This window comes from Oncorhynchus masou, unplaced genomic scaffold (genome assembly GCF_036934945.1).
Source record: "Oncorhynchus masou masou isolate Uvic2021 unplaced genomic scaffold, UVic_Omas_1.1 unplaced_scaffold_5447, whole genome shotgun sequence".
Lineage (NCBI taxonomy): Eukaryota > Metazoa > Chordata > Actinopteri > Salmoniformes > Salmonidae > Oncorhynchus > Oncorhynchus masou.
The window spans coordinates 1-21,875 of NW_027011862.1; the positions used below are offsets into that span (position 1 = coordinate 1).

At 50.3% G+C, this 21,875-nt stretch overlaps 1 pseudogene; it reads left to right on the top strand.

Annotated features, from left to right (window-relative positions):
* Positions 1-1,431: 1,431 nt before the first annotated feature.
* On the top strand, positions 1,432-9,243 carry LOC135536012 (cathepsin E-like; annotated as a pseudogene).
* The last annotated feature ends 12,632 nt before the right edge of the window (positions 9,244-21,875 follow it).

Consider the following 21,875-nt stretch of genomic DNA (forward strand, 5'->3'; position numbering starts at 1 on the left):
TTAAGGGTTGGGTCAGGGTTAGGTTAAGGTTAGGTTAAGGTTAAGGTTAAGGTTTTGGTTAAGGTTAGGGTCAGGGGTTAGGTTAAGGTTAGGGTCAGGATTAGGGTCAGGGTTAAGGGTTAGGTTAAGGTTAGGGTCAGGGTTAAGGTCAGGGTTAGGTTAGGGTCAGGGTTAAGGGTTAGGGTTAAGGTTAGGGTTAAGGGTTTGGTTAAGGTTAGGGTCAGGGTTAGGTTAAGGTTAGGGTCAGGGTTAAGGGTTAGGGTCAGGGTTAAGGGTTCGGTTAAGGTTAGGGTTAAGGTTAGGGGTTTGGTTAAGGTTAGGGTCAGGGTTAAGGGTTTGGTTAAGGTTAGGGTCAGGGTTAAGGGTTAGGTTAAGGTTAGGGTCAGGGTTAGGGGTTTGGTTAAGGTTAGGGTCAGGGTTAGGGGTTTGGTTAAGGTTAGGGTCAGGGTTAAGGGTTTGGTTAAGGTTAGGGTCAGGGGTTAGGTTCAGGGTTAGGTTAGGGTTAGGGTCAGGGTTAAGGGTTAGGTTAAGGTTAGGGTTAAGGTTAGGGTCAGGGTTAAGGGTTAGGGTCGGGTTAAGGGGTTAGGTTAGGGTCAGGGTTAAGGTTAGGGTCAGGGTTAAGGGTTTGGTTAAGGTTAGGGTCAGAGTTAGGGGTTTGGTTAAGGTTAGGGTCAGGTTAGGATCAAGGTTAGGGTCAGGGTTAAGGGTTTGGTTAAGGTCAGGGTTAGGTTAGGGTTAGGGTCAGGGTTAAGGGTTAGGTTAAGGTTAGGGTTAAGGTTAGGGTCAGGGTTAAGGGTTAGGTTAGGGTCGGGTTAAGGGTTAGGTTGTCCCTCAGTCAAACTGGGTCAGAACCAGGATAACTCATATCATGTTGTCCCTCAGTCAAACTGGGTCAGAACCAGGATAACTTATATCATATTGTCCCGCTGTCAAACTGGGTCAGAACCAGGATAACTCATATCATGTTGTCCCTCAGTCAAACTGGGTCAGAACCAGGATAACTCATATCATGTTGTCCCGCTGTCAAACTGGGTCAGAACCAGGATAACTCATATCATATTGTCCCGCTGTCAAACTGGGTCAGAACCAGGATAACTCATATCATATTGTCCCGCTGTCAAACTGGGTCAGAACCATGTTGTCCCTCTGTCAAACCAGGGGACATATCCACAGTTAGTAGTAGGGCTGCCCACAAGAGTGAGGCAGCTGTTTGATCATTTGATATGGCTGAGAAGAAGGAGAATATTGTGCTGTCCGGTCATCTAGTGGGGAAATGGTGGAATTGTCCCCGATTTCAATTGTGATGCTGTGGGGGAAAACTAAGGGGACGTGGGTGACGTACAAACCAATATTACATTGCAGAATTGGTTAAAAGAAGGTTAGGGTTAAGGTTAGGGTCAGGGTTAAGGGTTAGGTTAAGGTTAGGGTCAGGGTTAAGGGTTGGGTCAGGGTTAGGTTAAGGTTAGGTTAAGGTTAAGGTTAAGGTTTTGGTTAAGGTTAGGGTCAGGGGTTAGGTTAAGGTTAGGGTCAGGATTAGGGTCAGGGTTAAGGGTTAGGTTAAGGTTAGGGTCAGGGTTAAGGTCAGGGTTAGGTTAGGGTCAGGGTTAAGGGTTAGGGTTAAGGTTAGGGTTAAGGGTTTGGTTAAGGTTAGGGTCAGGGTTAGGTTAGGTTAGGGTCAGGGTTAAGGGTTAGGGTCAGGGTTAAGGGTTCGGTTAAGGTTAGGGTTAAGGTTAGGGGTTTGGTTAAGGTTAGGGTCAGGGTTAAGGGTTTGGTTAAGGTTAGGGTCAGGGTTAAGGGTTAGGTTAAGGTTAGGGTCAGGGTTAGGGGTTTGGTTAAGGTTAGGGTCAGGGTTAGGGGTTTGGTTAAGGTTAGGGTCAGGGTTAAGGGTTTGGTTAAGGTTAGGGTCAGGGTCAGGGTTAGGTTCAGGGTTAGGTTAGGGTTAGGGTCAGGGTTAAGGGTTAGGTTAAGGTTAGGGTTAAGGTTAGGGTCAGGGTTAAGGGTTAGGGTCGGGTTAAGGGTTAGGTTAGGGTCAGGGTTAAGGTTAGGGTCAGGGTTAAGGGTTTGGTTAAGGTTAGGGTCAGAGTTAGGGGTTTGGTTAAGGTTAGGGTCAGGTTAGGATCAAGGTTAGGGTCAGGGTTAAGGGTTTGGTTAAGGTCAGGGTTAGGTTAGGTTAGGGTTAGGGTCAGGGTTAAGGGTTAGGTTAAGGTTAGGGTTAAGGTTAGGGTCAGGGTTAAGGGTTAGGTTAGGGTCGGGTTAAGGGTTAGGTTAAGGTTAGGGTCAGGGTTAAGGTCAGGGTTAAGGGTTTGGTTAAGGTTAGGGTCAGGGTTAGGGGTTTGGTTAAGGTTAGGGTTAAGGGTTTGGTTAAGGTTAGGGTCAGGTTAGGATCAAGGTTAGGGTCAGGGTTAAGGGTTTGGTTAAGGTTAGGGTCAGGGTTAGGTTAGGGTTAGGGTCAGGGTTAAGGGTTAGGTTAAGGTTAGGGTTAAGGTTAGGGTCAGGGTTAAGGGTTAGGTTAGGGTCGGGTTAAGGGTTAGGTTAAGGGTCAGGGTTAAGGTCAGGGTTAAGGGTTTGGTTAAGGTTAGGGTCAGGGTTAGGGGTTTGGTTAAGGTTAGGGTTAAGGGTTTGGTTAAGGTTAGGGTCAGGTTAGGATCAAGGTTAGGGTCAGGGTTAAGGGTTTGGTTAAGGTTAGGGTCAGGGTTAGGTTAGGGTTAGGGTTAAGGGTTAGGTTAAGGTTAGGGTTAAGGTTAGGGTCAGGGTTAAGGGTTAGGTTAGGGTCGGGTTAAGGGTTAGGTTAAGGTTAGGGTCAGGGTTAAGGTTAGGGTCAGGGTTAAGGGTTTGGTTAAGGTTAGGGGTTTGGTTAAGGTTAGGGTTAAGGGTTTGGTTAAGGTTAGGGTCAGGTTAGGGTCAAGGTTAGGGTCAGGGTTAAGGGTTTGGTTAAGGTTAGGGTTAGGGGTTAGGTTAAGGTTAGGGTCAGGGTTAAGGGTTAGGTTAAGGTTAGGGTCAGGGTTAAGGTTAGGGTTAGGGTTAGGGTCAGGGTTAAGGGTTAGGTTAAGGTTAGGGTCAGGGTTAGGGTCAGGGTTAAGGGTTCGGTTAAGGTTAGGGTCAGGGTTAAGGGTTCGGTTAAGGTTAGGGTCAGGGTTAAGGGTTCGGTTAAGGTTAGGGTCAGGGTTAAGGGTTTGGTTAAGGTTAGGGTCAGGGTTAAGGGTTTGGTTAAGGTTAGGGTCAGGGTTAGGGGTTTGGTTAAGGTTAGGGTCAGGGTTAGGGGTTTGGTTAAGGTTAGGGTCAGGGTCAGGGTTAAGGGTCAGGGTTAAGGGTCAGGGTTAGGGTTAGGGTTAAGGGTTAGGTTAAGGTTAGGGTTAGGGTCAGGGTTAAGGGTTAGGTTAGGGTTAGGGTCAGGGTTAAGGGTTAAGGGTTAGGTTAAGGTTAGGGTCAGGGTTAAGGGTTTGGTTAAGGTTAGGGTCAGGGTTAGGGGTCTGGTTAAGGTTAGGGTCAGGTTTAAGGGTTAGGGTCAGGGTTAAGGGTTTGGTTAAGGTTAGGGTCAGGGTTAGGGGTTTGGTTAAGGTTAGGGTCAGGGTTAGGGGTTTGGTTAAGGTTGGGGTCAGGGTTAAGGGTTTGGTTAAGGTTAGGGTCAGGGTTAAGGGTTAGGTTAAGGTTAGGGTCAGGGTTAAGGGTTTGGTTAAGGTTAGGGTCAGGGTTAAGGGTTTGGTTAAGGGTTAGGGTCAGGGTTAAGGGTTAGGTTAAGGTTAGGGTCAGGGTTAAGGGTTAGGTTAAGGTTAGGGTCAGGGTTAAGGGTTTGGTTAAGGTTAGGGTCAGGGTTAAGGGTCAGGGTTAAGGTTAGGGTCAGGGTTAAGGGTTTGGTTAGGGTCAGGGTTAAGGGTTAGGTTAATGTTAGGGCAGGTTTTGGCTCGTCAGGAAGTCAATGGGACGCCGGTCAGAAAAGTCCCTTTCGTCTCATCTCGTTGCTGTATCCTAGTAAACCAAAATGGCAGCCAAATTAGAGATTGAATTCTTGTAAAAAGGTCATGTCCCTGTAGTTCTGAACACAGGTTTTCCTCCACCTCTTCCACTGCAGTGTACAGGTTCAGGGAGCCTTGAACTTCTGTCCCCGCGGCTGTCAGGCCATCGTTGATACAGGCACGTCTCTCATCATCGGCCCCAACCGTGACATCCTCGCTCTACAACAGCTGATAGGAGCTACCCCCACCTCCATTGGAGAGGTGATATGATAACGTTAAATACTAATCAAATCCATTTTATTTGTCACATACACATGGTTAGCAGATGTTAATGCGGGTGTAGCGAAATGCTTGTGTTTCTAGTTCTGACAATGCAGTAATAACCAATGAGTAATCTAACCTAACAATTCCAAAACTACTACCTTATACACACAAGTGTAAAGGGATAAAGAATATGTACATAAAGATATATGAATGAGTGATGGTACAGAACGGCATAGGCAAGATGCAGTAGATGATATAGAGTACAGTATATACATATGAGATGGGTAATATAGGGTATGTAAACAAAGTGGCATAGTTTAAAGTGGCTAGTGATACATGTATTACATAAAGATGCAGTAGATGATATAGAGTACAGTATATACATATGAGATGAGTAATGTAGGGTATGTAAACATTATATTAAGTAGCATTGTTTAAAGTGGCTAGTGATATATTTTACATCAATTTCCATCAATTCCCATTATTAAAGTGGCTGGAGTTGAGTCAGTGTGTTGGCAGCAGCCACTCAATGTTAATGGTGGCTGTTTAACAGTCTGATGGCCTTGAGATAGAAGCTGTTTTTCAGTCTCTCGCTCCCTGCTTTGATGCACCTGTACTGTACTTTCCAGAAGATAGCGGGGTGAACAGGCAGTGGCTCAAGTGGTTGTTGTCCTTGATGATCTTCCTGTGACATCGGGTGGTGTAGGTGTCCTAGAGGGCAGGTAGTTTGCCCACGGTGATGCGTTGTGCAGACCTCACTACCCTCTGGAGAGCCTTACGGTTGAGCCTGGGGGCAAGGAGATTAGGATCCGTGTAAGCAGGTCTGGAGCGGAATACATTGAAGCAGTAGAGCAGGGATCCAGGGCAGGGAAGCAGGACTGAGAAGACGAGGGACTGGAGACAGGTACCCGAGTCAGAGCAGACGAGGGACTGGAGACAGGTACCTGAGTCAGAGCAGACGGGACTGGAGACAGGTACCTGAGTCAGAGCAGACGGGACTGGAGACAGGTACCTGAGTCAGAGCAGACGGGACTGGAGACAGGTACCCGAGTCAGAGCAGACGGGACTGGAGACAGGTACCTGAGTCAGAGCAGACGGGACTGGAGACAGGTACCTGAGTCAGAGCAGACGGGACTGGAGACAGGTACCCGAGCTGTAGCAGACAGGACTGGAGACAGGTACCCGAGTCAGAGCAGACGGGACTGGAGACAGGTACCCGAGTCAGAGCAGACGGGACTGGAGACAGGTACCTGAGTCAGAGCAGACGAGGGACTGGAGACAGGTACCTGAGTCAGAGCAGACGGGACTGGAGACAGGTACCTGAGTCATAGCAGACGGGACTGGAGACAGGTACCTGAGTCATAGCAGACGGGACTGGAGACAGGTACCTGAGTCAGAGCAGACGGGACTGGAGACAGGTACCTGAGTCAGAGCAGACGAGGGACTGGAGACAGGTACCCGAGTCAGAGCAGACGGGACTGGAGACAGGTACCTGAGTCAGAGCAGACGAGGGACTGGAGACAGGTACCTGAGTCAGAGCAGAAGGGACTGGAGACAGGTACCCGAGTCATAGCAGACGGGACTGGAGACAGGTACCCGAGTCAGAGCAGACGGGACTGGAAACAGGTACCCGAGTCAGAGCAGACGGGACTGGAGACAGGCACCCGAGTCAGAGCAGACGGGACTGGAGACAGGTACCTGAGTCAGAGCAGACGAGGGACTGGAGACAGGTACCTGAGTCAGAGCAGACGGGACTGGAGACAGGTACCCGAGTCAGAGCAGACGGGACTGGAGACAGGTACCCGGGTCAGAGCAGACGGGACTGGAGACAGGTACCCGAGTCAGAGCAGACGGGACTGGAGACAGGTACCCGAGTCAGAGCAGACGGGACTGGAGACAGGTACCTGAGTCAGAGCAGACGGGACTGGAGACAGGTACCTGAGTCAGAGCAGACGAGGGACTGGAGACAGGTACCTGAGTCAGAGCAGACGGGACTGGAGACAGGTACCTGAGTCAGAGCAGACGGGACTGAGACAGGTACCCGAGTCAGAGCAGACGGACTGAGACAGGTACCCGAGTCAGAGCAGACGGGACTGGAGACAGGTACCCGAGTCAGAGCAGACGGGACTGGAGACAGGTACCTGAGTCAGAGCAGACGGGCTGGAGACAGGTACCTGAGTCAGAGCAGACGGGACTGGAGACAGGTACCTGAGTCAGAGCAGACGAGGGACTGGAGACAGGTACCTGAGTCAGAGCAGACGGGGCTGGAGACAGGTACCTGAGTCAGAGCAGAAGGACTGGGAGACAGGCACACCTGAGTCAGAGCAGACGGGACTGGAGACAGGTACCTGAGTCAGAGAGACGGGACTGGAGACAGGTACCTGAGTCAGAGAGACGGGACTGGAGACAGGTACCTGAGTCAGAGCAGACGGGACTGGAGACAGGTACCTGAGTCAGAGCAGACGAGGGACTGGAGACAGGTACCTGAGTCAGAGCAGACGGGACTGGAGACAGGTACCTGAGTCAGAGCAGACGAGGGACTGGAGACAGGTACCTGAGTCAGAGCAGACGGGACTGGAGAGACAGGTACCTGAGTCAGAGCAGATTGGGACTGGAGACAGGTACCTGAGTCAGAGAGAGGGACTGGAGACAGGTACCTGAGTCAGAGCAGACGGACTGGAGACAGGTACCTGAGTCAGAGCAGACGAGGACTGGAGACAGGTACCTGAGTCAGAGCAGACGGGACTGGAGACAGGTACCTGAGTCAGAGCAGACGGGACTGGAGACAGGTACCTGAGTCAGAGCAGACGGGACTGGAGACAGGTACCTGAGTCAGAGCAGACAGGACTGTAGTGGAGAGAAAAAGCAGCGTGAGGCTTGGGAAAAACAGGATAAGAAAATATATGCAAGAACAAACAGCTTGAAATGCAGACTGACTGAGTCGAGGCTACGATCTGGCAGTATGGAAGTGGCAGGGCTGAGTATTTGTAGGGTTCTTGATTATGGAACAGGTTGCAGCTGGTGGGAATCTGCTCTGCTTCCAGCACACCTGTCTCCACTCACATAATCACATACACACAGAGAGAGAGGGAGAGAGCACTGGGGAGTGGTGCCAGGTTTAGGGAGGTTCGGGATGAGAAGTAGGTGTGGCAGGAGCAGATGTAACAACTACTATTACTACAGCTACTACTACTGCAAATACAGTTCCTTGCGAAAGTATTCGGCCCCCTTGAAATTTGCGACCTTTTGCCACATTTCAGGCTTCAAACATAAAGATATAAAATTGTATTTTTTTGTGAAGAATCAACAACAAGTGGGACACAATCATGAAGTGGAACGACATTTATTGGATATTTCAAACTTTTTTAACAAATCAAAAACGGAAAAATTGGGCGTGCTACTACTACTGCTACTACCTCCACTACTACTACTACTGCTACTACTACTACTACTAATCCTGCTACTACTACTGCTACTACTACTACTGCTACTACTGCTGCTACTACTCCTACTCCTGCTATTACTACTGCTACTGCTGCTGCTACTACTACTACTACTACTAATCCTGCTACTACTACTGCTACTACTACTACTACTACTGCTGCTACTACTACTAATCCTGCTACCATTGCTGCTACTACTTCTACTGCTGCTTCATCTACTACTACTACTACTGCTACTACTACTATTAGTACTACTGGTACTACTACTACTAGTACTACTTGTGATAGGAGCTGCCCCCACCTCCATTGGAGAAGTGTGCCCATGCCAGTCTCTGTAGAGTTACAGGGGCTGCACGAGGCTCAGTTCCATTTACATTCCAGTTGATTCAGGAAGTACACTGAAATTCCAATTCTCTTCAATGCTTTTCAATGAGGAAAATGTGTTGCAGTACCTGATTGACTGCGCCCGAATCTCCAGCCTGCCCCTAGGTGACCATCCACGCTCAACGGGGTGGAATACGTGCTCACTGCTGAGTCCTACGTCAAAAGGGTGGTACTGGTCCAACACACAGTGAATGAACATGACAAGATTTCGGCATACATACTATTGCTGTATATACTTTAACTTGTGTGTGATAATCATTTTAGTATAAATTATAGATATACATTTTTTGTGTCCCTACGATAGGCCTGTGTCAAAAAAACATGTGGTGGTTATGATTGTTGTCATATTTCTGACACACTCTCTCTGTCCTTTACCCTCCTCCTCTCTCCCTTCTCCCTCCTCCTCTCCCTCCTCTCTCCTTCTCTCTCCCTCCTTCTCTCTACTTCTCTCCATTCCTCTCCTTCTCCCTCCTTCTCTCTCCTCCCTCCTCTCTCCTTCTCCCTCCTTCTCTCCCTCCTTCCTCCTTCTCTCTCCTTCTCACTCACTCCTCTCTTCTTATCTTTCCTTCTCTCTCCTCTCTACTTCTCTCTCCTTATTCCTCCCTTCTCTCCCTCCTTCTCTCTACTTCTCTCTCCTTCTCTCTCTCCCTCCTCCTCTCCCCTCCTTCTCTCTCCTTCTCCCTCCCTCTCTTTCCTCCTCTCTCCTCCCTCCTCCTCTCCCTCCTCCTCTCTCCTCCTCCTCCTCCTCTCTCCCTCCCCTCCTCTCTCTACTCCCTCCTTCTCCCTCCTCCTCCTTCTCTCTCCTCCCTCTCCCTCCTCCCTCCTTCTCCTCGCCTCCTCTCTCCTTCCTCCTCCTCTCCCCCTCCTTCTCTCTCCCCTCTCTCTCCTCTTGCTCCTCCTCTCCCTCCTTCTCTCCTCCTCTCTCTCCCCCCTCCTCTCTCTCCTCTCTCCTCCTCTCCCTCCTCCTTCTCTCCCTCCTCCCTCCCCCTCTCTTCAGGAGGTTGATGGTGATCATGAGATCTGTTTCAGTGGGTTCCAGGGGGAGGATCTGCACTCCTCAACGGATCCTTTGTGGATCCTAGGGGACGTGTTCCTCTCTGATTACTATAGTATCTATGACCGGGGACAGGACAGGGGTGGGCTTCGCTAAGGCCAGACACACACGCTATACAACGTTGGATGCAGAGATGGATAGATAGATGGGAGGTGGGAAGGGTAAATGGAGCGATGGAAGTAGGGAGTCATGGATGGATGGATGATAGAAGGAGGGATGAAGTGAGGAAGGAAGGAAGGAAGGAAGGAAGGAAGGATAGATAGTAAAGCGATGCATGGAATCACCATGCTGCACCTCCTGTCATCATCACGGAGACAGAAGTGCTTCATGGGAAGGCTGAAAGGCTGTCTGTCCAGCATTATCAGTGGCTGTCTGGCATCTTTTGAGAATAATTCATGCATTTTCATTCTACTAAAGTTAATAAATAATTGTTTAAATGCAATCAGATGTTTTTTTGTTGCATCATTTTGTGAGTGAGTACAATGATTAACAGTGGTGATGACTGAATAAATTATATTTTATTATAAAACAAACATTTGATGTTTATTAGGGTGTCAATTATAATAATGCTGGGTACACCCTTAGAGATCCTGTGAAATGACTCATATTAGGGCACAGCAGGCCGATATGTACTGCATGTCAGGGTCGATATGTACTGCATGTCAGGGTCGATATGTACTGCATGTCAGGGTCGATATGTACTGCACATGTCAGGGTGCGATATGTACTGCATGTCAGGGTCGATATGTACTGCAGGTCAGGAGTCGATATGTACTGCAGGTCAGGGTCGATATGTACTGCATGTCAGGGTCGATATGTACTGCATGTCAGGGTCGATGTGTACTGTATGTCAGAATCGATATGTACTGTATGTCAGGAGTCGATATGTACTGTATGTCAGGGTCGATGTGTACTGCATGTCAGAATTCGATGTGTACTGCATGTCAGGAGTCGATATGTACTGCATGTCAGGGTCGATATGTACTGCATGTCAGGGTCGATATGTACTGCATGTCAGGGCCGATGTGTGTACTGCATGTCAGAGGTGATGTGGTACTGCATGTCAGGGTCGATGTGTACTGCATGTCAGGGTCGATATGTACTGCATGTCAGGGTCGATATGTACTGCATGTCAGGGTCGATATGTACTGCATGTCAGGGTCGATGTACTGCATGTCAGGACGATGTGTACTGCATGTCAGGGTCGATGTGTACCATGTCAGAATTGATGTGTACTGCATGTCAGGGTGATATGTACTGCATGTCAGGGTCGATATGTACTGCATGTCAGGGTCGATATGTACTGCATGTCAGGGTCGATATGTACTGCATGTCAGGGTCGATATGTACTGCATGTCAGGGTCGATATGTACTGCATGTCAGGGTCGATATGCCCTGCATGTCAGGGTCGATATGTACTGCATGTCAGGGTCGTATATGTACTGCACAGCAGGGTCGATATGTACTGCATGTCCAGGGTCGTATGTACTGCATGTCAGGGTTGATATGTACTGCACAGCAGAAGTCGATATGTACTGCACAGCAGGGTCGATATGTACTGCATGTCAGGGTCGATATGTACTGTATGTCAGAAGAACATTCGACTTCTCCGGTTGTGACTGGTCCTTGTTCTCTTGCCTGTCACTGGTGTCCTTCTTGTCACTCTCATGACCATTGGACTCCAGAATGTCTGTCCTCGGGACTTGCAGTGCCTGGAACTGGGCAGGCTCAGCAGGAAAGTGGAGGGCTGTGGGAGTGTTTCGGCCTCTCCTCCTCCCTAGGCCTTGAGGACTCGGCAGGCTGTGCAGGGAGCTCTTTGACCCCTGTCTGGAGAACTGGAAGGACAGCTGACGTCTCTGTGGCTTACCAGTCTTTAAGGGACGTTCAGCTCAACTTCTTGGGCCTCGGTTGGGTACAGCTGTTGCCCTGATTCGTGTTCAGGGCCGGAGCCTCCACAATGGGGGACAGATCTACTGGCGTCCCAGGCTTACTTGAGCCTGCTCATGCCCCCTCTCTGTTGGGAGAAGGCCTCTATATGATTCAGGGGTTGTGGAGCCCCAGATAACGCCCCACACGTCCCTCCATCACCCCCATAACCACTATCCCCATGATCATCAGAAGAAGCAGGTGGACTTACCACCCACTGAGGCAGGTGTGTACGGGGACGGCGTACGGGGCTCAGTGTCAGGGAAGAAGAGTACTGCTAACCTCCCGTAGCGTATCCAGAGGGTGGTTGGGCGAGAGAGGGTTATGGGAGTTAAAGGGTTGGGTCTGGGGAACAGAGAGTGATCAGGTCCTGGGGGAGCCTGGTCGTCTGATCCAGGGTAGTCATGGGAGTCAGGTCTGAAGGGGAAGAAGGCCTCACTGCTGTGGCGTTTGAAGGAGGAGCCGAGAGGGGCGAGCTCTGGGGATCCTGGACGCTGAGAAGCCTCGCCGTGCCCAGGACTGACTTTTGGCAGCCATGGCGGGAAGTTGTGATTGCTGTTGTGGCTGTCCTGTCTGTGAATGTCCATTTTGTCTGCCTCTCGAACTGAAAAATGCCCGATAGACTGAAAGATAGAATATTACAGTGAATACTTTAGTCTAGATAGTATGCAGGTTATGGATATTAGTTAATACGTTAGACTAGATAGTATACAGGTTATGGATATTACAGTGAATACGTTAGACTAGATAGTATACAGGTAATGGATATTAGTGAATACTTTAGTCTAGATAGTATACAGGTAATGGATATTACAGTGAATAGTAATGGTTTTGACTAGATAGTATACAGTTTATGGATATTACAGTGAATACATTAGACTAGATAGTATACCGTTTATGGATATTAATGAATACGTTAGACTAGATTGTATACAGGTTATGGATATTAGTGAATATGTTAGACTAGATAGTATACAGGTTATGGATATTAGTTAATATGTTAGACTAGATAGTATACCGTTTATGGATATTACAGTGAATAGTAATGGTTTTGACTAGATAGTATACAGGTTATGGATATTAGTGAATACGTTAGACTAGATAGTATACAGGTTATAGATATTACAGTGAATACATTAGACTAGATAGTATACAGGTTATGGATATTAGTGAATAGGTTAGACTAGATAGTATACCATTTATGGATATTAGTGAATTCATTAGACTAGATAGTATACAGGTTATGGATATTACATTGAATAGTAATGGTTTTGATTAGATAGTATACAGTTTATGGATATTACAGTGAATACGTTAGACTAGATAGTATACAGGTTATGGATATTACAGTGAATACTTTAGACTAGATAGTATACAGCTTGTGGATATTAGTGAATACATTAGACTAGATAGTATACAGGTTATGGATATTACAGTGAATACATTAGACTAGATAGTATACCGTTTATGGATATTACAGTGAATACATTAGACTAGATAGTATACAGGTTATGGATATTAGTGAATACGTTAGACTAGAAAGGATACAGGTTATGGATATTAGTGAATACGTTAGACTAGATAGTATATCGTTTATGGATATTAGTGAATACGTTAGATAGATAGTATACCGCTTATGGATATTACAGTGAATAGTAATGGTTTTGACTAGATAGTATACAGTTTATGGATATTAATGAATACATTAGACTAGATAGTATATACAGGTTATGGATATTACAGTGAATAGTAATGGTTTGACTAGATAGTATACAGTTTATGGATATTACAGTGAATACGTTAGACTAGATAGTATACAGGTTATGGATATTACAGTGAATACTTTAGACTAGATAGTATACAGCTTGTGGATATTAAGTGAATACATTAGACTAGATAGTATACAGGTTATGGATATTACAGTGAATACATTAGACTAGATAAATAGTATACCGTTTATGGATATTACAGTGAATACATTAGACTAGATAGTATACAGGTTATGGCTATTAGTGAATCGTTAGACTAGATAGGATACCGTTTATGGATATTAGTGAATACGTTAGACTAGATAGTATATCGTTTATGGATATTAGTGAATGCGTTAGACTAGATAGTATACCGCTTATGGATATTACAGTGAATAGTAATGGTTTGACTAGATAGTATACAGGTTATGGATATTAGTGAATACGTTAGACTAGATAGTATACAGGTTATGGATAGTGAATTCATTAGACTAGATAGTATACAGCTTGTCGATATTAGAATAGTAATTGTAATTGTGGATATTAGTAATAGTAAGGTGTATTTTAGAATAGTAATTATTGAATAGTAATGGTTTTGACTAGATAGTATACAGTTTATGGATATTAGTGAATTCATTAGACTAGAATAGTATACAGTTTATGGATATTAGTGAATTCATTAGACTAGATAGTATACAGTTTTATGGATATTAGTGAATTCATTAGACTAGATGGTATACAGTTTATGGATATTAGTGAATACGTTAGACTAGATAGTATACAGTTTATGGATATTAGTGAATAGTAATGGTTTTGACTAGATAGTATACATCTCGTCAGGAATTGACCAGAATTGACTTTTTGTGGCAGGTTAGGAGAATTAGGTTAAGGTTAGGATAAAAACAATGTGATTTTGAAGGTATGGCAACACGAGACTAGGAAAAAGGGTTAGATAAAATGTGTCCATTTGACACATAGCATATCCTCTCTAGCCATGACCTCTTGTCCATCTTCTCTCAGACAGATATCTAGCTGAGGAGAGATGGGAGTTTTACGTGCCCTTGCATCGTAGGACTTGAGTATACATTTGTGTGTGTGTGTGTGCGTGCGTGCATGTGTGCGTGCGTGTGTGTGTGTGTGTGTGTGTGTGTGTGTGTGTGTGTGTGTGTGTGCGTGCGTGTTTGTACAAGCAGCCTTGTGTGGGTGTGTGTGTGTGTGTGTGTGTGTGTGTGTGTGTGTGTGTGTGTGTGTGTGTGTGTGTGTGAGAGTGTGTGCGGACGCGTGCGTGCGTGTGTGTGTTTGTACAAACAGCCCCGTGTGTGTGTGTGTGTGTGTGTGTGTGTGTGTGTGTGTGTGTGTGTGTGCGTGCGTGTGTGTGCGTGTGGCGGCGTGTCCGTGCGTGTCCGTGTGTGTGTGTGTGTGTGTGTGTGTGTGTGTCCGTGCGTGTCCGTGCGTGTGCCATGCGTGCCGTGTTGTCATGTCCTCACTCCAGCTCTCTGGTGGATCCGAGGAAGGAGGGGATGCAGTAGTCGGCAGCAGCCAGGGTGTAGGGAGGCAGAGCCTCAGAGTCGTTCCAGTAAATGTCTTTAGTCATCGGAGGAGTTCATGTGCATCTCGTCCACGCGATCAGCGACACCTGAGACAACACAGGTATTGACTTGAATGATCGATTGGCACAAATGACAGATCAATCAATAACATCGGCTTGGAAAAGACATGAAAACTAGTCTGGGTTTTACTGTAAGGCATTTTGCAACACATGTTTGGTTAATTGATTGATTGATTGATTGATTGGAGTAACCTGCAGATTTCTGTCGATACACCAGTTCGCCTCGAAGTCGTCATCATCCTCCCCAAATGGATTAATGAGCTGCTCAGCAACCTGAAGGAGAAGGACCTCTCACATCACTGCTCATTATCCACACAAAATGTCTTGATACGGAAGTGATATCAAACAACAGGCAGTCATGTGACATCAGGGATTTACAACATTGGTTGACAAATGAAATCCCACAAGGCACTTCCCCTCCTGACAAATCCCCATTTTTATCCAATGAAATGGATTGTCAGACATGGTGCAGCAGCTGTACAGACATTGTGTACTGACACTGTACACTCTGCATCCACACATTCCCTCTCACTAGACCTTCATAATAACATCACAACCCCAGCATTGTTATCCACAGTACTGGGGTTTGATGACCGGGATCTAATTACCCTGGTTGGAACCAAAAGGCAAAAAGGTTTGTGGAGGACAGGACCTTGAGCCAGCTGGACTACAATAACAACTGTGTGTGTGTGTGTGTGTGTGTGTGTGTGTGTGTGTGTGTCATACCTTGAGCCAGCTGGTGTGTGATGTGTGTGTCAGTCAGTCAGTCAGTCAGTCAGTCAGTCAGTCATACCTTGAGCCAGCTGGTGTGTGTGAGTCAGTCAGTCAGTCAGTCAGTCATACCTTGAGCCAGCTGGTGTGTGTGAGTCAGTCAGTCATACCTTGTGCCAGCTGGTGTGTGTGAGTCAGTCAGTCGTACCTTGAGCCAGCTGGTGTGTGTGAGTCAGTCAGTCAGTCAGTCAGTCATACCTTGAGCCAGCCAGAGTAGAAGAAGAACTGTAGCATAGTGAAGATGGGAACGTAAAAGTCCTGGTCATGACCTGGGTAACCCTGAGCTGGGTCCAAGAACTGTCTTCCAATAATACAGGCAAAGATGAAGGTGTAGACGGCCAGGGTTACTACCTGGAGAGGGGAGGGAGGGAGGAGGAGATGGGGAGGAGAGGGAGAGGGAGGGGAGGGGAGAGAGAGAAAGGGGGGGAGAGGAGAGGAGGGGAGGAGAGAGGAGGAGAGGAGAGAGATGGGGAGGAGAGGGGAGAGAGAAAGGAGGGAGGAGAGAGGAGAGATGGGGAGAGAGACAGGGGAGGGGAGGGAGAGGGAGAGAGGGAGGGGAGGAGGAGAAGAAAAGGGGAGGGAGAGGAGAGAGGGAGGAGGAGAGGGGGAGAGAGATGGGGAGGAGGAGAAAGGGGGAGAGAAAGGGGAGGGAGAGAGGAGAGATGGGGAGAGAGACAGGGGGAGGGGGAGGGAGAGGAGAGGGATGGGAGGAGGAGAGAGAGAAAGGGGGAGGGAGAGGAGAGAGGGGGAGGAGAGAGGAGAGAGGGGGAGAAGAGAGATGGGGAGAGAGGGGGAGGGGAGAGAGGGAGAGATGGGGAGAGGGGAGCAGGGGAGGGGAGGGGAGAGGGGAGAGGGAGGGGAGGAGGAGAGAGAAAGGGGAGGGGAGAGGAGAGGAGGGGAGGGAGGGAGGAGAGAGAGGGGGAGGGAGAGAGAGAAATGGGGAGAGAGAGGGGGAGGAGAGAAGAGAAATGGAGAGAGAAGGGAAGGAGGGGGTTGGAGAGGGGGAGAGGGAGAGAGGAGGAGAGAGGGGAGAGAAAGGGGGAGGGAGAGAGGGAGAGATGGGGAGAGACGGGGGAGGAGAGGAATGGAGAGAGAAGAGGAAGGAGAGTTGGAGAGAGGAGAGGGAGTGAGGAGAGGGGGAGAGAAAGGAGGAGGGAGAGATGGGGAGAGGGCGGGGGAGGGAAGATGGGGAGAGGCAGAGAAGGAAGAAAGGGGAGAGAAAAGGGGAGAGAAGAGGGGGAGGGAGAGAAGAGATGGGGAGAGAGGGGAGAGAGAAATGGGGAGAGAGAAGAGAAGGAGGAAGGTTGGAGAGTTGGAGGAGAGGAGAGAGGAGAGAAGAGATGGGGAGAGGCGGGGGGGAGAAGAAGAGAGGAAGGAGAGTTGGAGAGACAAATAGAGAACATGGTTCCACAGGTTGTCTTTGTAGCTATTTACAAGTACACAATGTCAATTAACACAATGTATATAAACCCCATGTAAATAAACACAATGTCGATAAACACAATGTAAATAAACACAATGTAAATAAACACAATGTAAATAAACACAGTGTCAATAAACACAGTGTCAATAAACACAATGTAAATAAACACAATGTAAAATAAACACAATGTCAAACACAATGTAAATAAACACAATGTCAATAGGAACAGGATTTGTTTGACATGTGACCATGTGAAGTATTTCCATTGTTGGCTGGGACCCTCATGGCCAAGTCATTCCCTGACGTGATTTACTGTCTGAGATTACAGAGCCTCTGAAAAGTGATCCCAGTCACGTCCAGGGTTTCATTTCATTCCCAGTGCTGCTGCCTGAACAGCAACAAATCAGTCTACAAACGTCTACATGAAACTTTACTTTAATACATTTTAGTTTGACGAGGGACCTTTGCAAAAGCTCATTTCAACTGCAGTCCCTAGGTCATTTGTGTCAACAGATGTCCCTGAGCAGGTCATTAGAACACTCAGGAAACTGTCAACAGATGTCCCTGAGCAGGTCATTAGAACACTCGGGAAACTGTCAACAGATGTCCCTGAGCAGGTCATTAGAACACTCGGGAAACTGTCAACAGATGTCCCTGAGCAGGTCATTAGAACACTCGGAAACTGTCAGCAGATGTCCCTGAGCAAGGTCATTAGAACACTCGGAAACTGTCAACAGATGTCCTAGGCAGTCATTAGACACTCAGAAACTGTCAACAGATGTCCCTGAGCAGGTCATTAGAACACTCAGGAAACTGTCAACAGATGTCCCTGAGCTGGTCATTAGAACACTCAGGAAACTGTCAACAGATGTCACTGACTCGCCAGAGGTCACACTGGCAATTTGTGCAGACCCGCAGAGAGATAGAGGGCAGCTACCCAATTAGCCAGTAACATAGAAGACCCCTCCTACCCTGGGGTCCTGCTGCCCCATCCATTACTCTGTAATCAACATGTGTGTTACAGTAGCGGCTCTAGAGCTGCTCATCACAAAGGACATCATCTTCCCTGTCCACAGCTGGGTGGAGACACGTGGGGAAGAGGGAGCACAGGAGCTTACTGCCCACTAGGGGAGAGAGGGGAGAAGAGTAGAGAGGGCACGGGGCTTACTGCCCACTAGGGGAGAGAGGGAGAGAGGAGGAGAGAGGGAGCACAGGGCTTACTGCCCACTAGGGGAGAGAGAGGGGAGACGGAGGAGAGAGGAGCACAGGGCTTACTGCCCACTAGGGGAGAGAGAGGGGAGACGGGGGGAGAGAGGAGCACAGGGCTTACTGCCCACTAGGGGAGAGAGAGGGGAGATGGGGGAGAGAGGAGCACAGGACTTATTGCCCACTAGGGGAGAGCGAGGGAGAGAGGAGGAGAGAGGGCACAGGGCTTACTGCCCACTAGGGAGAGAGCGGGAGAGAGGAGAGAGAGGAGCACAGGGCTTACTGCCTACTAGGGGAGAGAGGGGAGAGAGGAGGAGAGAGGGCACAGGGCTTACTGCCCACTAGGGGAGAGAGGGAGAGAGGAGGAGAGAGGGGCACAGGGCTTACTGCCCACTAGGGAGAGAGAGGGGAGAGAGGAGAGGAGCACAGGGCTTACTGCCCACTAGGGGAGAGAGAGGGGGAGAGGAGGAGAGAGGGAGCACAGGGCTTACTGCCGACCTGAGGGGAGAGAGGGGAGAGAGGAGGAGAGAGGAGCACAGGGCTTACTGCCCACTAGGGGAGAGAGGGGGAGAGAGGAGAGAGGAGCACGGGGCTTACTGCCACTAGGGTAGAGAGGGGAGACGGAGGAGAGAGGAGCACAGGGCTTACTGCCCACTAGGGAGAGAGGAGGAGAGAGAGAGAGGAGCACAGGGCTTACTGCCCACTAGGGGAGAGAGGGGGAGAGAGGAGGAGAGAGGAGCACAGGGCTTACTGCCCACTAGGGGAGAGCGAGGGGAGACGGAGGAGAGAGGAGCACAGGGCTTACTGCCCACTAGGGGAGAGAGAGGGGAGAGAGGAGGAGAGAGGAGCACAGGGCTTACTGCCCACTAGGGGGAGAGAGGGGGAGAGAGAGGAGGAGGAGGCACAGGGCTTACTGCCCACTAGGGGAGAGAGAGGGGGAGACGGAGGAGAGAGGAGCACAGGGCTTACTGCCCACTAGGGGAGAGAGGGGGAGAGAGGAGGAGAGAGGAGCACAGGGCTTACTGCCCACTAGGGGAGAGAGAGGGGAGACGGAGGAGGAGGGAGCACAGGGCTTACTGCCCACTAGGGGAGAGAGAGGGGAGAGACGGAGGAGAGAGGAGCACAGGGCTTACTGCCCACTAGGGGAGAGAGAGGGAGAGAGAGGAGGAGAGGAGCACAGGGCTTACTGCCCACTAGGGGAGAGAGAGGGGAGACGGAGGAGAGAGGAGCACAGGGCTTACTGCCCACTAGGGGAGGGAGAGGGGAGACGGAGGGGGGAGCGAGGGGGAGGAGGAGGAGGAGGAGCACAGGGCTTACTGCCCACTAGGGGAGAGAGAGGGGAGAGAGGAGGAGAGAGGAGCACAGGGCTTACTGCCCACTAGGGGAGAGAGAGGGAGACGGAGGAGAGAGGGGCACAGGGCTTACTGCCCACTAGGGAAGAGGGAGAGGAGGAGGAGAGGAGCACAGGGCTTACTGCCCACTAGGGGGAGAGCGAGGGGAGAGAGGAGGAGAGAGGAGCACAGGGCTTACTGCCCACTAGGGGAGGGAGAGGGGAGACGGAGGGGAGAGAGGAGCACAGGGCTTACTGCCCACTAACAGGGGAGAGAGAGGAGAGGAGCACAGGGCTTACTGCCCACTAGGGGAGAGCGAGGGAGAGAGGAGGAGGAGAGGAGCACAGGGCTTACTGCCCACTAGGGGAGAGAGGGGAGACGGAGGGGAGAGAGGGCACACTGCCCACTAGGGGAGGGGGAGACGGAGGAGGGAGGGCACAGGGCTTACTGCCCACTAGGGGGAGAGAGGGGGAGAGAGGAGGAGAGAGGAGCACAGGGCTTACTGCCCACTAGGGGAGAGCGAGGGGAGAGAGGAGGAGGAGAGGAGCACAGGGGCTTACTGCCACTAGGGGGAGCGAGGGGAGAGAGGAGGAGAAGGAGCACAGGGCTTACTGCCACTAGGGAGAGAGGGGAGGAGAGGAGGAGAGAGGAGCACAGGGCTTACTGCCCACTAGGGGAGAGAGAGGGGAGACGGAGGAGAGAGGAGCACAGGGCTTACTGCCCACTAGGGGAGAGCGAGGGGGAGATGGAGGAGAGAGGAGCACAGGGCTTACTGCCCACTAGGGAGAGCAGAGGGAGAGAGGAGGAGAGAGGAGCACAGGGCTTACTGCCCACTAGGGGAGAGAGAGGGAGAGAGGAGGAGAGAGGAGCACAGGAGCTTACTGCCCACTAGGGAGAGAGAGGGGAGAGAGGAGGAGAGAGGAGCACAGGGCTTACTGCCCACTAGGGGAGAGGAGGGGAGAGAGGAGGAGAGAGGAGCACAGGGCTTACTGCCCACTAGGGGAGAGAGAGGGGAGAGAGGAGGAGAGAGGCACAGGGCTTACTGCCCACTAGGGGGAGAGAGGGGAGAGAGGAGGAGAGAGGAGCACAGGGCTTACTGCCCACTAGGGGAGAGAGAGGGAGACGGAGGAGAGAGGAGCACAGGGCTTATTGCCCACTAGGGGAGAGAGGGGGAGAGAGGAGCACAGGGCTTGCTGCCCACTAGGGGAGAGAGAGGAGACGGAGGAGGAGGGCACAGGGCTTACTGCCCACTAGGGGAGAGAGAGGGAGATGGGGGAGAGAGGAGAAGAGGGCTTAGCCCACTAGGGGAGAGAGAGGGGAGAGAGGAGAAGAGGGCTTAATGCCCACTAGGGGAGAGAGGGGAGACGGGAGGAGAGGGAGGAGCACAGGGCTTACTGCCCACTAGGGGAGAGAGAGGGAGACGGAGGAGAGAGGAGCACAGGGCTTACTGCCCACTAGGGAGAGAGAGGGGAGAGAGGAGGAGAGAGGAGCACAGGGCTTACTGCCCACTAGGGGAGAGAGAGGGGAGGCGGAGGAGAGGAGCACAGGGCTTACTGCCCACTAGGGGAGAGAGGGGAGCGGAGGAGAGAGGAGCACAGGGCTTACTGCCCACTAGGGGAGAGAGAGGGGGAGAGAGGAGGAGAGAGGAGCACAGGGCTTACTGCCCACTAGGGGAGAGAGAGGGAGACGGAGGAGAGAGGAGCACAGGGCCTTACTGCCCACTAGGGGAGAGAGGGGGAGACGGAGGAGAGAGGAGCACAGGGCTTATCTGCCCACTAGGGGAGAGAGAGGGGGAGATGGAGGAGAGAGGAGCACAGGGCTTATTGCCCACTAGGGGAGAGAGGGGAGACGGGGGAGAGAGGAGAAGAGGGCTTAACGCCCACTAGGGGAGAGAGAGGGAGATGGGGGAGAGAGGAAGAGGGCTTAACGCCCACTAGGGGAGAGAGAGGAGACGGGGGAGAAGAGGGGATAACGCCCACTAGGGGAGAGAGAGAGAGGAGAGAGGGCTTAATGCCCACTAGGGGAGAGAGGAGACAGAGGGGCTTAACGCCCACTAGGGGAGAGCGAGGGGAGATGGGAGGAGAGAGGAGCAGAGGCTTAATGCCCACTAAGGGGAGAGAGGGGAGACGGAGGAGAGAGGAGAACAGGGGCTTACTGCCCACTAGGGGAGAGAGAGGGAGATGGGGGGAGAGAGGAGAAGAGGGGGTGAGAGAGAGCAGAGGGGGAGAAGGGGAGGGAGAGGAGACGGAGGGAGAGGGGAGCACAGGACTTATTGCCCACTAGGGAGAGAGAAGAGACAGGGGAGAGAGGAGAAGAGGGGAAGAGAGGGTGAGAGAGAGCAGAGGGAGAGGGGAGGAGAGAGCAGAGGGGGAGAGAGAGCAGAGGGGGAGGCTGATGATGAGTTGGTTATTTGAACTGGGGCCTGTGTACTGTTAGGGGCAAGCTCTTGACTGTTGCACCCGGGGGGGCCCCAGGCCCATGTTTGGGAGAGCTTGCTCAGGCACACTGTCACAACCCACTGGGTTTTAATGAGGACACGGAGGACAGTGTGAGTTATAGTACACATGGTATGCACAGTGGCTATTACTGAAGATTCCCTGGGTATGTGTGTGTGTGTGTGTGTGTGTGTGTGTGTGTGTGTGTGTGTGTGTGTGTGTGTGTGTGTGTGTGTGTGTGTGTGTGTGTGTGTGTGTGTGTGTGTGTGTGTGTGTGTGTGTACATGCGTTATCCACACCTGCGTGTAGACGAGAGGAATTCAACCCA